This window comes from Neofelis nebulosa, chromosome 3, assembly GCF_028018385.1.
Source record: "Neofelis nebulosa isolate mNeoNeb1 chromosome 3, mNeoNeb1.pri, whole genome shotgun sequence".
NCBI lineage: Eukaryota > Metazoa > Chordata > Mammalia > Carnivora > Felidae > Neofelis > Neofelis nebulosa.
This window is the reverse complement of record NC_080784.1, coordinates 108,790,439-108,812,792: the sequence shown is the minus strand read 5'-3', so window position 1 is coordinate 108,812,792 and position 22,354 is coordinate 108,790,439.

Sequence of the window (22,354 nt, the reverse complement as noted above, 5' to 3'; positions counted from 1 at the left end):
TAGTGAGCAAATCATTGTCAAAGCCAATTGGAAGGAATAACAGACCAGCACTCCATTAAAGTTAAGATTCCTGTAGTGGTTTGACAGAGCCACACCAGAGTGTTTTCCTTTGTGAGGAAGGCTCCAGGAGCTGTTCTGAAAGAAAGAGGTAATTAACGTCCCTCCTCCTCCCTTACCACCCAGGACATACATAACATATTATTTCTTCCCTGTGTGCCAGGATTTTGACTTCTGCCATTGGGTAAATATAATAAAGATTAAAATCTCCTTCCAAACTGGAAAACCTCTCTTCAAAGGTAGAATTGAAATAAAATTGTTTTATTGTTGAGTAAGTGTTAAACCAGAATGGGATGCACATCACAGTCAATCCACAGAGAGATTGCAATGACAAATACCTCTCACCCTTTTGTAAAAGATTCAAGTCCACTTACTTGATGACCAGTTATTGCTGATCTTGAGAATGTATCTATAAGAGGAATTGACAGAACACATTGATCTTAAATCCAGTTGGTAATTAGGGGTGACCATTGTGTTAGCTAGTTGACTTTATCCAAAGGAAAAATAAACTTCATTGCTGTCAGAAAATTTGTTTTGCAAATTGGAACAAGGAACTTAAAGATAGGCTCCTAACCTCCCACAGACTGGGAGATAGGGACCGTATCTTCCTTGCTGATTGCATTTCAAAGAGATGGAACCCAGATCCTAGAGAAAGACACACCTGCGTCATAAAGCCAGCAAGAATCCTACTTACCTTTTGAAAAGATTTACAAACATTTCAGAGAGAAAGAACTTGCAATGGCAAGTTTTCTAACTAGCTGCCTTAAGGAGAAAGATCTCTTATTTTCAACAGGGAGAATTATTTCTTTACCATTTTTAACTCATATTTTCCTTTACACCATTCAACCACCAGAAAGCCTGCTTCTTATTTATTACCTATAAATTACACCTGCCTTTCAATTATCCTCTGTTCACACTCAGACTTTTCATAGAGATGAGGGAAGTGTAAGAGTTGTAGCTGGATTTTTAGAAAATGTATCCAGATGAAGTTTGAATCCTCTATGCTTCCTTTTGGCTCAGCAGGATGGCCAGTGGTTTAAGTCAGAAGAAACAAAAATGCATCATGTCTAGTAATAGCCAGGATGAAACCCTGAATTTTCAAAATAGTCCATATAAGCCCCTACCTCTTTCATCCTATCATTACCTGAGAGGTAATGATCTCTTTCTGGGACAGCAACATGAAGTGAAATACAATTGGACATGACTAAGGTGTGTGGAATAGAAAGAAGTGAGGACAGAAGGGCTAGAGGTCCTTTTGAGTAGAATTTTGAGGAGGCCATACCAACTCTCAGAAATGTCAGGTGCTTCCTTTTGAATGGGACTGTAGTGTGTTCATGTTATATCTTGACTAATAGTCAATTGTTGAGTGTTTTTTTGTGTGTGACATTAGGCATACATGTCAGATGGAAAATGGTCTGAGAAACCAAACAGGTGACAGAGATTTGTTTCAGTGGTCATATTTAAGTGAAAGAAATTGGCAGGTATTGGTATTTATGTATTGGTTTTGGCAGACATATATTTATTGACGTTATTTTAAGGTAGTTAAATTCTTTTCTGACTGTTGTGATATGGGCATATTTTGGCTATAGTAATTTTCTTGGTCCATTTGGGACTCAAGAGGGCAAAAGTCCAGCATAGTTTATCTTCTAGATTTGGTTTGGGGCAATGTCATATATATTGTATATTCACACATGAGAGAGAAACACGTTAGATCTTGTCAGGAGTCCCAAGTCTGGCATGCAGTAGTAGCTTTTGCTTCCCAAACATAAAGTATGCATTCACTAGATGATGCAGACTGGATTAGCATTTTGATTCCAGTTGGTTTCACCAAAGAATACTACCATGGGCATCTACCTACATGAATGACCTTGATAGTTTGATTAAAACATCAGAAAAGTTGGGCTGGAAATTAATTTAGGAGCCAGTATGACACTGATGTTAAAACCCTGTGGTTAAATAATTTAACCGAGGGAAAGACAATAAATACAAAAGAAAAGTGGTCTACTTCTACATTTTTATAGGAAAATTTGATGACAAAAATACAAGCTTTTTGCTGTTAAATATTTTTCACTCCTCTCTGCCTTTCTTAATCTCACAGTTTGACCATTAGATGGCTTCTTTTGTTGTACACCAAGTAAGTCTTAATGTAAACAATTTTTCTAACTCTCTCACAGTCTTAATTACAAAAATTGAATTCTTTTACTAAGATAGAGCTTTTCCTCACTATGTCTATTCATTCACAAATGTAACACATTTGAAGAGTTAGAAGTACAATTTCTCCCATATTAAACAGTGCATATCTATATGTAATCCATAATTTTTTAAAATATCACTTTTTATAATTTTTTTAATTTTCTAGATGTCGTATCTATGGACCATATCATTAATAAATCTATACACAGAAAAAGAAGTTGGATTATATTGCTTAAAAAAATCAGTAAAAATTTTTGCTTAACTATTTGGTACTTTGGAAGAGAGATGATTTATTTTAATATATTGGCACTGCACTATGTTTTAGCTACATGGGCATATAATGACAATTTGAGAAGTTACTGCTACAGACGAAATACTTGTGTTTCCCCAAAATTCATATGTTGAAACCTACTCTACGGTGTGATAGTATCTCGAAGTAGTTTTGAGGAGGTGATTAAGTTATGAGGGCGGAGCACTCATAAATGGAATTAGTGCCCTTTTCAAGAGACTCCAAAGAGGTCCCTGCCCCTTTACTATGGAGGTTACAACAGGCCCTCCTCAGACTCTAAATTTGCTGGTGCCTTTGGACTTCCCAGCCTGCAGAACTGTGAGAAATGAATGTGTTTTGTATAAACCAAGTCTATGGCATTGTGTTATAAAAGCCCAAATGGACTAAGACAATTACGACAGCCAAAATATGTTCATATCACAATAGCCAGAAAAGAATTTAATTATCTTAAAACCATCTAGCTAAATATATGTCTGCCCAAATCAATACATAATGATGAAATGTGAAGCCTGTGCAGGAAGAGTTTTTAGCGCAAGAAGGTTCTCAGCAGAGAGTAAAGGTTTGTGCAGATTTGCCAACAGCCTAAACTTTGATTTTTTTTAACGTTTATTTATTTTTGAGAAAGAGAGAGAGTGCACACAGGTGAGGGGCAGAGAGAGAGGGAGACACAGAATCCAAAGCAGGCTCCAGGCTCCAAGCTGTCAGCACAGAGTCCAACACGGGGCTCAAACCCACCAAGTGTGAAATCATGACCTGAGTCAACATCGGATGCTTAACCAACTGAACCGCCCAGATGCCTCTTCAAACAGCCTGAACTTTGAATGCATTCCCCAATACATGCACAGATCTATCAGAAATGAGTGAAAATCTTACTGGCTCACAGTGTTTGAGCACAAACATTGATCAGTCACTGGCTGACTGTAAGCTGTGCTGCCCCAGACACGATATAGCTGGCATAGAAATAAAGATGAAAGAAAGAAAGGGAGGAAGAGAAGGAAGGAAGAAGGAGGGAAGACAGACAAATAAGCAGAGAAATCAGCAGAGCACCCGGTGGTGGAGATAGATATTAGAGAATCAAACAAGGAAAGTCCCTAAAAAACACAAACACACAAAACAGCAATAACAAGCCTAGGGGATATCTGGGTCCATAGTTGCTTTATTATCTAAAATGTTCAATTTTAGACAAAATATTAAAATGTAGGAAAAATAAAAGGTTATCCATGTGCAGCAGAGGGTAGAGACTATTTCAAAGAAGCCCAGATATTAGAATAAGCAAGGACTTCTAAGTAAGCATATGTTCCCAATATCTGATAATGAGCATCAGCAAAAAGCCTGCAGATAATAGCGTACTAATTGGTGGAAGATTAAATACTTTCTCTTACAATAGAGATAAAGGCAAAGATATTTTCTCTCTCCACTTCAGTTCAACATTGAAAGTTCTATTCAGTTCAGTAAAGAAAAACAAAGAAAAAAAAGGCAAAAAAAAAAGTCATTCATGTTAGAAAGAATTAAACTTCTTTTTTTTTTTAAATTTTTTTTTTTTAATTTAGAGACAGAGAGAGACAGAGCATGAACGGGGGAGGGGCAGAGAGAGAGGGAGACACAGAATCGGAAACAGGCTCCAGGCTCCGAGCCATCAGCCCAGAGCCTGACGCGGGGCTCGAACTCACGGACCGCGAGATCCTGACCTGGCTGAAGTCGGACGCTTAACCGACTGCGCCACCCAGGCGCCCCAGAAAGAAATAAACTTCTTATTTGCAGACAACCTTATAGTAAGGATATATATAGTAAGGAATATAGTAAGGAAACAACTGCCCTCTCCCACAAAAAAATAATAAAAGTCTACTAAAACAAACAACCTGACCAAAGTTGCAGGATATAGTATCCATATACAAGATCAATTGCATTAGTTTATACACTTGACCCTTGAACAATGCTGGAGTTAGGAGCACTGACCCCACCCACCCTGCACAGTAAAATATCCAAGTATAACTTTTGACTCCCCCAAAACTTAACTATTTGTAGCCTACTGGTGACCAGAAGACTTACCAATAACATAAGCAGTTGATTAATGCATATTTTGTATGTTATATGTGTTACATACTGTATTTTTATAATAAAGTAAGTTAGAGAAAAGAAAACATTATTAAGAAAATCATAAGGAAGAAATAATACATTTACAATACCATTTTTATTGAGGTCCAGCTGTAAGTGGACCCAGGTATAAGTGAACCCTCACAGTTCAAATTCTTCTTCAAGAGTCAACTATACTAGCACTGAGCAGTAAAACAATCTGTCAGTGCACAATAGTATCAAAAAGTGGGGAAGGGGCAGAGAGTGAGGGAGACACAGAATCTGAAGCAGGCTCCAGGCTCTGAGCTGTCAGCACAGAGCCCGACATGGGGCTCCGAACCCACAAACCGTGAGATCATGACCTGAGCCGAAGCCGGATGCCCAACCCACTGAGCCCCCCAGGCGCCCCAAATTGACATTTCTTTAAGGCAAGTTGAATGACTAAGCATATGGAAAGATGCTCAGCATTCTTAGTAATTAAGTACAGATTAAAATCACAATGAGATACTACTTACACTAGAATGGTCATCTTAAAAAGAAAGATAATAACCAGTATTGGCCAATGTGTGGAGAAACGGAAAAGTCATATGATGCTAGAGGAAGTATAAAATGGTACAGGCTCTTTGGAAAATATTTTGGCAGTTTCTTAAAACGTTAAACATAAAGTTACCACAAGATCTGGCTATTTCACTGCTAGGTATCTACCCAAGAGAAATGCCGGTGCCTGCCTTGTAAAGGGTATGGTGTGAAATGACACTAGAAACTTGGGGTGCCCCGGTGGTTCACTTCAGTAGGTGTCTGACCTCTTGGTTTGTGGATTCTAGCCCCTCAGCAGGGTCTCTGCTGTCAGTGCAGAGCCTGGTTTCCATCCTTAGTCTCTTTCTCTCTCTGCCCCTCCCCTGATGACGTTCTCTCTCTCTTTCTCTCTTTCTCTCAAAAAATAAACATTTTTAAAAAATGGCACTAGAAACTCAAAGATCAGAAGTCATTCATCTGGATTTTGAAATTTTTGAAAGATCAATTTTATAATCTCTATGGCCTTTCTCATTTTCTCCTTACAACATTTAAATATCTTTATGTCACAATCTCTACCTACTCTAACTTCAACCAATGCCTTAATAACATTTTAAATTCTGTAACACCTTACAATTTTTAAAGCTCTTTCCTGTATCATCATGTTGGGTCTTTATAAACATATGAGATAGATCAGACAGGAATGGCCCACATTTTATAGATTAAAAAACATTAAAGTACTAGATTTCAGAGAACCTCTAACCAAGGTTATTCCCCCAATAAATCATCAAGAAAAAAAAAAAACATCTTGCTGAAAGATTGCTGGGCTAATCAGAAAGCTGAGGTGGCTTCAAGCAGACTAGTTAACCTCTGTGGCCTGGGAAAGTTCTGGTCCCTTATTCCCCGAGGCCAGTGGTCTGCAAATCTCAAAGAAAGCAAATAATTCTGTTACAGATCAAGGGCCTTAAGTCATCAAACAAGGAGTGTGTTAACTTGTTCAAGTTAACAAGACCCGCTAGAGTGCTGTTACAATATTACACACTTGATCAATATTTGTTGAAGAAAATAATACATGTGATACAACAAAATTTTAAAAACTAAAAGAAAGTGACCTTACTAATTGCTGATTTTTCATGTCTTTATGTGTCTAGAATTTTGCATTAGAAAACTGTAGCTGGGCAGAGGTGAACAAAAAGGGATATGTTTGAAACAAAACTTGACAGTTCTTGATTGACAATTTGAGTAATTAAGCAATCAGAAAAATTAAGGGCATCTCCTGGACTCACCCTTCAAAATAAAATTCAAGGTCTTTAGGATTGTCATTTGCCTGAAACCTGTATCTCCAGCCTTGATCAAGGTCAACTACTGACACCCAGAAGGTAGAGCTCCAAAGAAAACTGGAATCTAGATTTCCATGACATATCGGCAAATCCTTCCACTGACTATAGTTAGACACCCTATACTTAAGACGGCAAACTACTAAAGTAGAAAACATTAAGGTAGTTTCTCTTACTATTTTTAAAATCGCTCTAATGCTTTAAGTGGACTTGACCAAGCAAGTATCATAGAATATTTATTTTTTACATATTTCTTTTTCTTTTTAAGTTTAAAAATCTGATTATGCCTGTTTTCTAAGAACAGAAAAACTGAAGCAATAACAATATTTTAAAATGTTTATCTAGTTTTTATCTTTTAAGAAATCACTTGTAAAGTTTTATCTCAGTAGGTATTCTTATGTCTCTGTAGGGTGCCCAAATCAATCATGTTCACTCAATTACACAATTACATACGGAAACATGCTCAAAAATGTTTCTGGCAAAGATCCCTCAAGCCTCCCTAATGGTCTTTAGTGTTAACATTTAGTAGGAATGATCTTGTGCCCACATTATACTTTTCACTTAATTTAACTTTCCCCGGGTATTTTTATTTCTGAAACTTTGTGGGTTTTTTTTCCTCATAGTTTTCTCAAATACTAATCATGTCTTTAGATCTAGTCTGAGCTACATAAGAATCAAATGCATATGATATTTACTAGGGAGATGTTAATGCTGTTAGTCAATGCAGTGTTTAGTGTTCTTAGATAAGAAGGCTATATACAACTCATAAAATGGGAAATCTGTTCAGAGCACTGTGTGGGGGAATTGCTAGTGATGGTGTGTTCAAACACCATGATCATTCTTAAATAGGTAGGTTTTAGGTAAAATGGATTTTTAATGCATCCTAAAGTGTATGAGGTCTTTATACACTGCATGTATTTTGCTTTGAAATTCAGCAGAATGAATCTTTTTAGTATGCTTACTTCTTTTTAAGAGAGTTATCATTTCACACAAGTATAAGGCTGCTGGTCAGTATGTTAGCATGATGGATAGTTAATGTTCAAAGAAATAAGTTTTAGAAAAAATCTTCTACAGTTCATAATTTTTTAAATATCATTATGTCTAAGAAGGGAAGTAGAACTTTTTCAGTCCACTTTATAGGGATTGTGATGTCCATGTAACAAACTTACTAAGATTCAAATTGAAATTTATCTTTATCCTTTTTAAAACCTGATACTTAATGATAAATATAACTTTTTGGCTTGCACAGGAATTCCTTTACCATGATTTATTTGATTTCTTTATTTTTATATTTTTTCTTAAGAACAAGTAACGTATTTCCTAATATGCCAAATATCTGAAGATAGCAACTTGTTATTTAATATACCAAATGCCAGTGCGCCTGGGTGGCTCAGTTGATTAAATGTCTGATTCTTGATGTCAGCTCAGGTTATGATCTGATGGTCGTGGTATTGAGCCCTGAGTCAGCCTCTGTACTGGGAGTGGAGTCTACTTGGGATTCTGTCTGTCTTTCCCTGTCCCTCTGCCCACCCCCCAACTCATTCTCTCTTTCAAAAAACAAAAAAAAAGAAAAGAAATAAAAATAAAAAATTAATATACCAAATGCCTTATCAATAATCATGTAAAATAAAACAAATAGGGGTGCCTGGGTGGCGCAGTCAGTTAAGCGTCCGACTTCAGCCAGGTCACGATCTCGCGGTCCGTGAGTTCGAGCCCCGTCAGGCTCTGGGCTGATGGCTCAGAGCCTGGAGCCTGTTTCCGATTCTGTGTCTCCCTCTCTGCCCCTCCCCCGTTCATGCTCTGTCTCTCTCTGTCCCAAAAATAAATAAAAAACGTTGAAAAAAAAATTTTTTTTAATAAAAAAAATAAAGTAAAATAAAACAAATATATCAAAGTAAACTGTGCTTATGTTAAGAAAAAGGGAAAACCCGGTATTATCTGAAAAAGTTAAACTTTCATATATAAGTATGTATAACATATGTCTTAAATATATAGGAAATAATCTCATGAAAAAGAATACTGAATTACTATTTATCAGAGTAATATACAATAAATTAACAATGACTAATGATTAATGAGAAAGGCTAAAATGTAAAGATCATCAACTGTGAATATTGATGAGGACTTTGAGAAATTGGGACAATTAAATTGTTGGTGAGAGTATAAAATGGTACATCCACTTTAGAAAAATATCTCTACTTACGGAATAATTCATATATTATGTGCCTAGATATTTAAGAGACATAAAATATATATTCACTTAACCAATTTGCATAAGAAGTCTATCACAGCTTTATTCATAATTAAAACCAGGAAAAAATTTAAATGTTTATCAATTTGACAGTATATAAGCAAATTTTGCTATACATATAGAATGAGCCATTAATCAGAAATCTTTTTAAATACTGATGCACACAGTAATATAAATGAATTGCCCTCACAGAACATGTAAATGTTTTCATTTACATGAAGTATATATACATTTACATGAATATATAATATACATTTACATGAATATATAATATACATACAATATATACATACATTTACATGAAGTTCTAGAGTCAGCAAAACAATGTCTTAAAAAAAAGTATGGAGTGGTTGTCAGTAGATGGCATTGTGGGATTGGATAGGAAAGAAGAGCTAGAGAAAATTCTGGATGATGCAAATGTTCTCATTTGATAGAATAGACATGGATGTATGCTTTTTTCAAAACTCACTAAAGTGTACATGTAAAGTATGTGCATTTCCCCTCATGTGGATTTTACCAAAAGAAAAAGTTCTGTAAATAAAACTAAGCATAAAAAAGTATTAAATAAAAAGACAGAGTGTATCTGGTTGTGACATTAAAAGACTCTTTTTATATATTTCTTTGTTTTGTATCTCATTAAATGTTCAAAGTGATTTTTGCAATCAAAGGCCAAACAAAACATATTAAAATATTGAAAATATTGAAGAAATAATAAACTACTCCCAGAAAGTTCTTATTTATTAGATTAGTATGAATAAAATGTATTTATAATAAAGTATTAGTTAATATTTTAAGTTCATAAACCATAGGACAAAATGTTTTGTTTAATGATTGGAGACCAGCAGACCTTTGTATTTCCATTGATGTAATTTTACATACAGGTTGATTAATGGACCTTATATGACTAACAATTTTGAGTAATAGATCCACCAGAGAACATAGCATTTCATTTTACCTTACACATTTGTTTTTAAATCCTACAGTAACAAGGGTAGTTGAGTTTCAAATGTGACTCATACTGATTTTTCAGGCAGTTCAAAATTAGCACTTATTCAAGTGTTTCAAGTAACAGCAAACTAAATTAATACTGAGGGAAACCACTCAGAAAAATAATTAAGATTTTTTAATGTTTTCCTGATGTACTTTTGCAAAGATATATTTTAGTTATTCATATTCACTACATATGCATGCTTACATTTTCTTCATTTATAATAATCAAATGTTTAGCCCTTATAATTTTAGTAAACACAACTTCCCTCTCTTTTTAGAGTTTGTTGTATAGCTATTGACATACTTCACTATTAGCTTCTAATTGGTTTTGATTTTGCATAGCTGTGAAACTCATTTGAATACGTTCATTATTTTGCTGCGAGAAGAAACAAAATTTAATTTAATTAGAGGTCATTGCACTTCCAGATTGAGTTAATTAAAGATCTAATCAAGCCTCCTGGGGATAAGTAGATTGTCAGTTGGGAAAAATCATTACAAGGCAAAACTCTAAAATCTACATTAAGGTTAATAGTTTTTTCAACTAAAACTTTGTATTTCTTGGCTCCTTCCACCTCCATAACCCCCTTAAATACTGAATAATGAATGTCAAGATGCTCACATCTGAATAATGAGCTGTATTCGTACTGATATATCTTTATCAAGTCTTCCAAAAATAATCAAGATTTAGGTCTTAAATGGAAGAAATGACTAAAAACTATACCAGACGATGTTATATTACAGAGTATCTGAGCACTCTACGTTTCCTGAGAATAAAACAGTATCAAATTAATTAACACTATCAGTTACCGACATGACAGTATATGCCGGAAGCCGAGCTATCCCAGCCTGATGGCAAGGCCCTTGCTGTGGTTGGATTGGTGACTGCAAGGCGGCCCACCACAGCGGAGCTTCTTGTACTCCCACTTTTAGGTAAATTGACCTTAATAAAGTACCTGGGGAATTGTCTGTTGGGGAATTGCCCTCGACAGGCCCCCTGGGCAAGGAACAATTGGGGAAAGAAATAAGGTTCTGAAAGGAAATTGTGCGGCCCTACATTTAGCCCTTGCCACCCCCTATAAAGACTCCTCTACCTAAAGGAAGGATAGGCTCATACCTTTGCAAGCCCAGAGGGACAAATGGATTTGAAAGCCCCACTCCAGCAACTAAGGAGTATATCTATGGGCACAAGTTACTCCAACCCCTAGGCCCACTTGGCCCCCAGGAGGCATTACAGATGATTGAACCTAGTGGGTTAAAGTACAAAATGGTTCATTAGTTCCTAGGTGCATTGTTTCTCTCTGGGAATGTATGAGGCATGGGTTTCTAAGCGCTCTTTTGGCCCCCTCCTGGCACCTTGAACCCAGGCGGACACTTTTGTTCCTCAAACCACAAATGGTTCTGGGAAACAACTAAGAGCTCATGTCCCTGTAACTGTTCCACCTGAGGTGTTGAGAGATAGATGGCCTTTCATGAAAACAGCAAAGCAAATGCTCTATAGATTATAGATAAATGTAGATACATAATGAAAATAATGTAAGAAGTTAATCAATAAGCAAAGGGCAGGAGGGAACGTTATGATTATGAGAAAATAACCATGTTATTCCTTAAAGGGTGGTTACACATAGGAACATTTTTATAATTAGGTAATGCTAGAAAACATAGATGACGTACGCTACAAGGAAATTGCTAGCAAATATAATGCCACGTTTACCACAATAAAGCGGCCAGTTCAACACACTGCTGTTGTCTGTATCCATTTTTATTTTTGTTTTTTATTTTAGTTTTGTTTTATTTTCACTTTTTCGCCAACGCCGTTCATCCTTCGGGAACCCCTAGAGCTGCTGGAGCTGGACTCTGACAAATACAGAAATCTGTAATAGCTCTATTTAAGTACTGTCTTCTTTCCTCTGCAGTTCTATTTACTGAACTGAAATGCAAAGTCTTGATGTGATAAATGAGTCGCGGAAAATTGTTGCTGAAAATATAAACTGGAATGCAAAGGATTCCTGAAGAATAATGAAACTATGTTTCAGATGGTTAAGGAATTTTAGGAAACCCAGAAATAAGCTGACTTGGGCATTAAGTTTTTAAAAAGAGAGGGAATGAAAATCAATCTATGACTATTTGGTACAAATGTTTCAATTATCAATCAATTAGTGTCTTCATCAGTTTGCTGATTACTGATATAGCATTAATTATATTGCAAATAACTGTCTTTTATTAAAAGTACAATGTATATAAATTTGTACATATGTCTTGCAATTTTCCATGAAGGTACATATTTAAATTCAGTCTTCAAAGCAACAGACTAGTTGTGGTGAAAATGAAATGAAATATTATTTACAACTGATTTCATGTGAACCAGTTTGTTTCAACCTAGAGTAAGTTGTAAATAGTATCAAAACAGAAGTTGTATGTTCTTTTTTTTTAAATTTACTATTCTAGCAATAGATTTTAATAAATTGTTTTTTGTTCTCGGCTGCAATTCCAAGTTTATAAAAAGAGAGAAAGTGAGATATTTATTAAGTCCTGGGAGCTACAAAATTAAAATTTGTGAAAAAAACTAGAAAAATAACGTATCAATGTAGGGCAGTAGTATAGCTCAATGAGTAAAAACACAAGCTTTCAAGCCATCCATACCCTTACTAGAGAAGGACTTGGTAAAATAACATCCACACCCAGCGTCTGCATTCTCCTCGGCAAAATGAGCATGCTGTCTTCCTCAGCAAGTGATTTTTAATGACTAATGAAATAATAATGAATACAGGATTCTTAGTCCTCAGTGATGTTAAATATTACTACTTTACATATTTTGTGAAATCCATGGATTACAAATCAATCACAAATGTTCACAAGTTACTAAACAGTAGGGATAGAGTTGCTTTTATAAAGATACTAAAAGGTCACTTTTCTGCAAGTGGACACAATCATGGAACACTTCACAAAGGGAGAATAATCATAATCCCTAACAAATTACAAATGATTCTATAATATTTCTTTGTAACCAACTGCTATAGACACTATCGGCCAAATATTTTAATTATGTCAACATTAAATATATCATAATGTGTAATTAAATATCTCTACAATGTGTAGCTATATTTTTAATGAGAATGAAATAAAAATAAAATTGAGGTTAAACTAGACTGCTTTGAGCCACGGAGATGCAAATGAAGACACTTCGTGGGAATTAATATAAACTAAAAAGGTAATTATTATTATAGTCAAAATTATATCTCCCCGCAAGAGTTTTCAAGACTGAGAATGAATGTTTAACACACAAAACTATGATTACACACACACTCACCACACAGACAGATATGCATAGTACACATGTTAATTATCAGTAACCTCTCTCTTTCCCTCATCTTACTTCCTCAGTTGATTTTTATGGACACCTATTTAAATATCATACAGCACAACTGTTTGTCATACTTTACATATAATCTCCCTATAGGTTCATGTAATTATTTTCTTGTTAAAGAAAAAATATAGAGAATAATTACAATTGTAACTACTTACAAATACCAACTCCATAACACTTTGTATGAGGAAAGCTTGATGGCTATAAATTCTGTTAGAGTCAATAGCGTGATATGGCTAACAAAAAATTTCCATTTTTCTCTCCTGTCCTTTGGTTCTTGTCTTACATTTTACTTCTGTATACATTATACTTTATTTCTACATAGATTATAAATTTCATACTATGCTGCTTACTTTGTTTTAAAAAGAGGTTGGACATGAAAGAAAAAACCTCTTCTACACAACAAAATAGTAATACTTAAAGTGTATAATTTGAGTGACACCTGGGTGGCTCAGTTGGTTGAGCATCAGACTTTGGATTTCGGCTCAGGTCGTGATCCCAGGGTCGTGGGATCGAGCCCCCCATGATATGTGACATGTCTATACTCGTGAAACCATCACCAACTCACATAACAAAAATTTCCCTCACCTGCAAAAGTTTCCTTGTGCTTCTTTGCGATCCATTAATTCTTCTGCCTTCATTCCCAGGCAGTGATATATTTGTTTTCTTTCCTCATAGATTAATTCACATTTGCTCAAATTTTATATGGACTTATATTGTCTATACTCTTTTCTGCCTGTTTTTTTTTTTTTCACTCAGAATTCTCTCTCTCTCTCTCTCTCTCTCTGTGCCTCCCCCCAGCCTCAACCATCCATGTTCTTGAATGTAACAATAGGGTCACCCCCTAGGACTATGGTACCCATGAGTTTCTAACTCACATTGCAGTCCATATCAGCCTTCCATGATTCATAAGCATTACCAGTTAATGCTCCTACCAGCTTATGCCTCCAGTGGTTTCTGGTCCAGGTAAGCAGATCTTGTCATGACTTGACTAGCCCATCTCTCCAGGTGTCAGAGTGGTCCTTTGTTCTGTGACCTGAATTCTCTATAACAATTCCAAGAAAGTTTTTGATTTTCAGTGTGTTCATCTTTTTTTTTTTTCTTTCTTTTTTTGGGTAAGAAGAAGGGTGAAGATCTCCAGGCTCTCTATGTGGCAGAGCTGAACCTGAAATCCCTTTTTTATATATCATCATTTTTCCCTTTCTCCTGTGTCACTTTCTTTAGCATACAAATATGCTCTTGATTCTACAATTTAATAAACCTTTCTCCTGACCCATTTTGTTCTACCCTTTTGTGTTAGTTTCCTAAGGCTTACTTAATAACTACAGGACTGAGTCACTTAAAACTGTAGACATTTATTTCTCACAGTTTTGGAGATGGAAGTTCAAAATCCTGGTGTCACAGGGCTATGATGGCCCTGAAGTCTCTAAGGAAGGATATGTCCCATGCCTCTCACCTAAGTGGTGGATATTTAATATGACAGCCTCTTTGGAAAACAGTTGGGTAGTTTCTTCAAAAGTAGAACAAAAATTTATCACATGACTAAGTAATTTTACTCCTAAGTTTCTACTCAAGGGGAAAAAAAAGAAATATTTCATACAAAGACTCATGCATAAATATCTATAGAAGCATTATTTATATAGTAAAAAAATAGAAAAAATAAACATTTATTAAATGGTGAATAAGCCAAATGTGGTATACCCATACTATAAAAAGAATGAGTAATGATATAATTATATATGCAATGTCATTGATGAACCCTGAGAAGTTATCCTAATGAAAGAAGTCAGAAAAAAAATACTATAGTTTGTATGATTCCTTTATATGAAATTTCTAAAAAAAGAAATCCCATAGAGACAAAAAGATCTGTGGATGCCTTGGCAAGATAGTAGGAAAAGGAAATGGCTACCTATAGGCCCAATAGTTCTTTTTTGAGGTCACAAATTGTTCTAAAGTTGGATTTTTGTGATGTTTGGGCAAAACTATAAATTTACTAAAAGTTGTTGAATTGACTACTAAAATGATTGAATTTTAATATAAAATTTACCTCAATAAAGTAATTAAAAAAAAAAAAACAGGGGTGCCTGGGTGGCTTAGTCAGTTGGGTGTCTGACTCTTGACTTCAGCTCAGGTCATGATCTCATGGTTTGTAAGATTGAGCCCCATGTCAGACTCTGCACTGACAACATGGAGCCTGCTTGGGGTTCTCTCTCTCCTTCTCTCTGCCCCTCCTCCCCTCATTTCTGCACTCTCTCTCTCTCTCTCTCTGTCAAAATAAATAAAGCTTAAAAAGAGGAATAAGATGAAGACAAGACAAAGAAGAGAAAGAGGAAGAAGAGGAAGGAGAGGAAGAGGAGGAAGGAAGGAGCAGGAGGAGAAGGAGGAGCAGGAGGAGGAAACTAGCATCTGGCCTCCCTGCTTTTAACCTAACACATTTAACCTAACAGACACACATTATTCATCTTTTGATAATTTCTTTTGCATATTTATTGTCTTCTAATATATTTCATGATTTGTTATTTATATTTATTTGTTCCATCAGAATTTAAATGGCACTAATCATCATTAGTTTTGATCTATATTCTAAATCAAGGAAAGTGTTATCACATCAATCAATATTTTTAATGAAGAAATGCATTCTATTTAGAAATAATACAGGGTTACTTCTCAACTATATTATGATACGTACAAAAATATAATTATAAGGCAATGTAATAAAAATAAATACATAGATATTCTCATATTTTAAATTGTCATGATAGCAAACTATGTTCAGCTTTCTTACATTTCTTCAGCATTTCAGAAAAGTTCTCTGTTATTATTTTTATCTTTTCAATTAATATTATCTTTTATTCATCTGGGGATGCAATGTAAATTTACACATTTTACCACTCATGACTCCCATCACGCAGGTAGTATATACTCGTACTATTAGGTAATTACTCTATGTGAATCTTTCTTATTTCAGTAGCTAAATTATATGATCTTTGAGGGCACTGAAATTTTTCTACACCTCTACGTAGCTAGATAGACAGAATCTTGATAGTTACATAGAATAAATATACATGATGCATCACTTAAAACATTATCATGAAATGTCAAAGAGAGTTAACCTGGGCAACAATATTAAATGGCATCTTTAAAAGAGATAAAAATTTAAGCTGTATAAGATAATTTGTCAAAGAAGTAGATTATTGATACATTTAGTATAAGTGAACTAAAATCACACAGAAAGGCTTTAGTGTCTTGCACAATATAATGGGAAGAAGGCTATGTTTTTCCTCATGTCCAAAATTCATTTAATATTTTTCACAAATTATCTTTCCTTCTGGAGAAAAACAAATCGTAGAAGCACTTACCACCAAACAACTGTCAATAACTTCCCCTATTAATATATCATTGAGGCAAAAGGAAGCCAGGACATTTATAATCATTTTATAGTTTTATTTTCATAAGTCAGTATTTTGGGAGATGTCTTCAGGATTATTTAACTGAGGGTCTTATTTTTGGGGGGCCCAATGTAAAGGCACAGGATTGACTCAAGTGCTATTAAATACCAAGAAACACTTAAAATGCAAACTTAATAATGCAATGTGTATAGCACTGAATCAAAAATTTCATAATCCTTCTCTAAATCAATTTTTTAAAATGCAATCCTCACAAAAGTACGGGGTGGTTATTATTACTCCCATTTTATAGATGAGGAAACAGATGTTGAGGGTTAAATGAAAAGCTCATACATCCACTTGAACTCAGATCAGAAATAAGTTTATTTTTAACTGCAAATTTTTTTATCTTACCATTATGTAATACTGTTTCCAATGGACAAGTTAATATATGAATGTGAGTACATGTATTTGATCAGATAAGACTGCTGTATTTCAGATAGTATCTATGCATTATTAAATGTATCTCAGGTATTTCAAACAAGCACATAATTAGAATTGATCTTTGACTTTTTTCTAGAATAAACTCTCTTATTTAAAATGTACTGAGCACTAACATCATGATATTTTCTCAGAAGAAAATAGTTTTCTAAATAAAAATAGTCATTTTAGTTTCAAGAGCAGTAGGTGACATGTTCAGTATTCATAATACCTTATTTAGAAATGAAAACTTATTTTCCCAAAGGACTGCCTTTATATAGAGTATCTTTTTATAAAAAACATAATTTTTGGATATACTTAGATATTAACACAGAAATGGTGATGTTAAACAATACATTCTATAGCTCTAAAATTGTACTGGGATCATGATTTCATAAGAAGAAAATTAGTTATGTAGGTAACATTATTGTATAATTTCCCACAGGATCTCTACAATAGCATTTGTTTTATTAAATCCTAACATAAGTCACCAACATTCACTTTAGGTATAAAGTAATGTTGAATAAAACAATATCATACAGCAGTTCACAGTATGAGCAAAGACATGTGTTTATATTAGTATGAATAGTTATGAACTGAGGTGTTCAAATGGCTTTCCCAGCAAAACATCGCCTCCTAATTTATTTTTATAGCCAATGGAAACTTCATTTTTCATGGTTGGGTAGTTTGCATTCAAATGTACCAATAACTTCAAATGCAATCACTTCTACACAGCATGTTTTATTGTAGAACGTGAAGATGGGATCGCTAATGGTCTCTTGTTGGGCAGTCATCTTTTCATCAAGAGTTTTATCTTATTATATTTTTTGCATCTAATATGGAAATTAGGATTTATTTCTTTAGAGCAAAATTTAATGAATCTGAAGCTAATGAGATTTTAACGTGTAAAATCGAAAAAGCAAATATGAATGTTCTCTGTAGGAATCTTGGAATTCTGCCAGTTCTTTGTGGGGTGCTGGATCTGAAGCTTTTCTTGAAGGATTATTTTTTTCAACAAAGGAAAAGAGAAACTCCATCTATTAAAAATTTGGATTATTAAAACTTAACAGAGAGAAAATTTTCTATGAATAAGGTACTTGTGACGATGACTGTTTCACTGATTAAATGTAACAATAGAAGTCAAGTATTATATTTCCAGACATGCAATTTAAATTTCAAAACAATAATTATTTTATATTTCATAAAGCAGAAACTATAACTTTACATGAATGTTTCTATTTATCTTTATGTCCAGGAAACAGAAAATAAAATATGTTCAACTCTATGAACATATAACATTTATGTCAAATGCTATTTGGTTACATAAATAATTCTATTTTAAGTATTTATAAACCTTTTAAAAAAACATAACTGGGGCGCCTGGGTGGCGCAGTCGGTTAAGCGTCCGACTTCAGCCAGGTCACGATCTCGCGGTCCCTGAGTTCGAGCCCCGCGTCAGGCTCTGGGCTGATGGCTCGGAGCCTGGAGCCTGTTTCCGATTCTGTGTCTCCCTCTCTCTCTGACCCTCCCCCGTTCATGCTCTGTCTCTCTCTGTCCCAAAAAAAAATAAATAAAAAACGTTGAAAAAAAAAACTGAGTTATCTCATCTAAAATGTATAAATATTGTTTTGTATTTCTTTAATTATGATTATAAATGTGCTATTCGTCCACTTCAAAATTGCTCTCTATATTAATGGAAGTGGATTTATTAAAACTAAATGTAACAGACTTATCACTACTATAATAGAAGCATAATAAAGCAGTGATAGAAATGAGATACTTGTGCTTCAATATGCAAAAGCTGGTATTAATTTTAAGGAAAAAAAGTAATATGAAATTCAGCTGGCCAAGTATATGTTTATTGTTATTGTTCTTATTATAGAGCATATATATGGCACTTATTCTGGCAGATACCATCCTTAGTACTATACATATTTTATTGCATTTAATATAACACATCTATGAGAATGTGAGAACTTTTTCATTAAGTTTTTTAAACTTTATTTCTAGTAGAGTTAACATACAGTGTTATATTCATTTCAGATGTACAATACAGTGATTCAACAACTCTATACATTACTCAGTGCTCATCAAGATAAGTGTACCCTTAATCCCCTTTACCCATCTCACCCATCCCCCCACCTCCCTCCCCTCTGAGAGAAATCATATTGTATTTGTTTTTCTCTGACTTGTTTCACTTAGCATTTTGCACTCTAGCCCCATCCATGTTCTTGAAAATGGCGAGATTTCATTCTTTTTTATGGCTGAATAATATTCCATTGTATATACACATACTATTTCTTTTGGTGGACACTGGGTTGCTTTCCTATCTTGGCTATTGTAAATAATGCTGTGATAAACATAGGGGTGCATGTATCCTTTTGAATTACTATTTTTCTATTCTTTGCGTAAATCACCCAGTAGTGTGATTACTCGATCAAAGGGTAGTTCTACTTTTAATTTTTTGAGGAACTTCCATACTGTTTTCCCTGGTGGCTGCACCATTTTGTATTCCCACCAACTGTGCAAGAGTGTTCTTTTTTCTCCACATCCTTGCCAACACTTGTTGCTTCTGGTGTTTTTTATTTTAGCTATGCTGACAGGAGTGAGGTGATATCTCAATGTAGTGTTGATTTGCATTTCCCTGATAATGAGTGTTGTTGAGCATTTTTTCATGTATCTGTTGGCTATTTGCATGTCCTCTTTGGAGAAATGTCCATTCATGTCTTCTGTTCATTTTTTTAATTGGATTATTTTGGGGGATGTTGAATTGTATCAGTTCTTTATATATTTTGGATACTAACCTTTTATCAGGTGTCATTTGCAACTATCTTCTCCCATTCAGTACATTGTCTTTTAGTTTTGTTGACTGTTTCCTTTGTTGTGCAGAAGGGTTTTATTTTGATGAAGCCCCAATCGTTTATTTTTGCTTTTATTTCCCTTGCCTCAGGAGACATATCTAGGAAAATATTGCTACAGCTGATGTCTGAGATATTACTAGCTCTGCTCTCTTCTAGGAGTTCTATGGTTTTAGGTCCCACATTTAGGTATTTAATTCATTTTGAGTTTATTTTTATATATGGTGAAAGAAAGCAGTCCAGTTTTATACTTTGGCATGTTGCTGTCCAGTTTTCCCAACATCATTTGTTGAAAAGACTGTATATATATATATTTTTTGTATTGTGTATTCTTTCTTCCTCTGTTGAAGATTAACTGACCATATACTGGTGGATTCATTTCTGGATTTTCTATTCTGTTCTATTGATCTGTGTGTCTATTTTTGTGCCTGGACCAAACTGCTTTGATCACCTTAATTTTGTAATATAAATTGAAGCCTGGAATTATGATACTTCCAGTTTTGTTTTCATTTTTCAAGATTGCTTTGGCTATTTGGGGTCTTTTGTAGTTCCTTACAAATTTTAGGATTGTTTATTCTGGTTCTGTGAAAAATACTGTTGTATTTTGATATGGGTTGCAATAAATCTGTAGATTATATTGAGTTATACAGGCATTTTAATAATACTATTTCTTCCAATTCTTATATAAGCATGGAATGTTTTTCCATTTCTTTCTGTTGTCTTCAATTTTTTTCATCAATGTTTTATAGCTTTCAGAGCATAGGATTTTACCTCTCTAGTTAAGTTCATTCTTAGATATTATATTAGTTTTGGTGCAATTATAAATGGGATTATTTTTATAATTTTTTTTCTTTTTTTTGCTGCTTCATTATTAGTATATAGGAAAGCAACAGATTTCTGTACATTGATTTTGTATTCTGCAACTTTACTGAATTTGTTTATCAGTTCTGGTAGTTTTTTGGCAGAGTCTTTAGAGTTTTCTATATGTAGTATCATGTCATCTGCAAATAATGAAAGTTTTACTTCTTTATCAATTTGGATGCTTTTATTTCTTTCCTTTTCTTTCCTTTTATTTTCTTCCTTTCTTTGCTTGTCTCTATTTTCTTTCTTTCTTTCTTTTTTCTAATTGCTGTGATTAAGATTTCCAGAACCATGTTGATTAAAATAGAATGGACATCTCTCCATTGTCTTGTTCGTGACCTTAGGGGAAAGCTCTCATTTATTTCCTATTGAGTATGATATTTACTGTGGCTTTTTTATATATGGCCTTTATTATGCTGAGGTATGTTCCCTTTAGACCTACTTTGTTGACAGTATGTATCATGAATGAATGTTGTACTTTGTCAAATGTTTTCTTTCTGTATCTACTGAAAAGATCATATGGTTTTTATACTTTCTCTTATTGATGTGACACATCATGTTGATTGTTTTGCAAATACTGAACGACCCTTGTGTCCCAAGAATAAATCCCACTGATCATGGTGTATGATTTTTTAAATGTATTATTGGATTCAGTTTGCTAGTGTTTTGTTGAGTGTTTTTCCATCTATGTTATTAAGAGATTTTGGCCTGTAGTTCTCTTTTTTGTGTGGTTTTGGTATCAAGAGGATACTGGCCTCATAGAATGAATTTGGAAGTTTTCTTCGTTCTTCTATTTTTTGGAATAGTTTGAGAAGATAGGTATTAAATCTTTAAATATTTGAGATAATTTGCATGTGAATCCATCTGGTGGTGGACTTTTGTTTGCTGGGATTTTTTTGATTACTGATTTAATCTCTTCACTTGTAACTGGTCTGTTCAAATTTCCTATTTCTGTTCTCAATTTGGTTGGTTATGTTTCTAGGAATTTATCTATTTCTTGTAGGTTGTCCAATTTGTTAGCATATAATTTTTCATAATATTCTATTATTATTGTATTTCTGTGGTATTGGTTATTATTACTCCTGTTTCATATGTGATTTTGTTTATTTGGATCCTTCTCTCTCTCTCTTTCTCTCTCTCTCTCTCTCTCCTTGTTTTTTTTCCCCCTTTTTCTTTCTTTTTATTTTTTTTATGAGTCTTGCTAGAGATTTATCAATTTTATTGATCTTTTCAAAGAACCAGCTCTGGTTTCACCGATCCATTCTGTTGTTTTTGTTGTTGTTTAGTTTCTACTTCAATTATTTATGCTCTAATCTCTGCTATTTCCTTACTTCTTCTGGATTTGTTTTTTTTATATATATAATTCCTTTACCTGTAAGGTTAGATTGTTTATTAGAGATTTGAGAAATAGAACTTAATTTCTACATATAGCAGGTGAGAAAACTGGGGTTTGAAAGAAAAGCAATACCCATAGTTAAGGTTCAGTTAGGGAAGTAGAACTACTAACAGCGCTATAGAGTATGGTTATATTATAGGGGTTGGATTTTAATTAATCTGAGGAATTGGTTAAAATATATATGAACGGCTGTTGCTTCTGACTCTGGTGACAGGCCTGGATCTCTAAAAGACAACTGGTAGTCAGAAAAAAACTGGGCCTAAAAATCTGGAACATGAGGGAAAATTGGAGCCCATTAGGACAAAG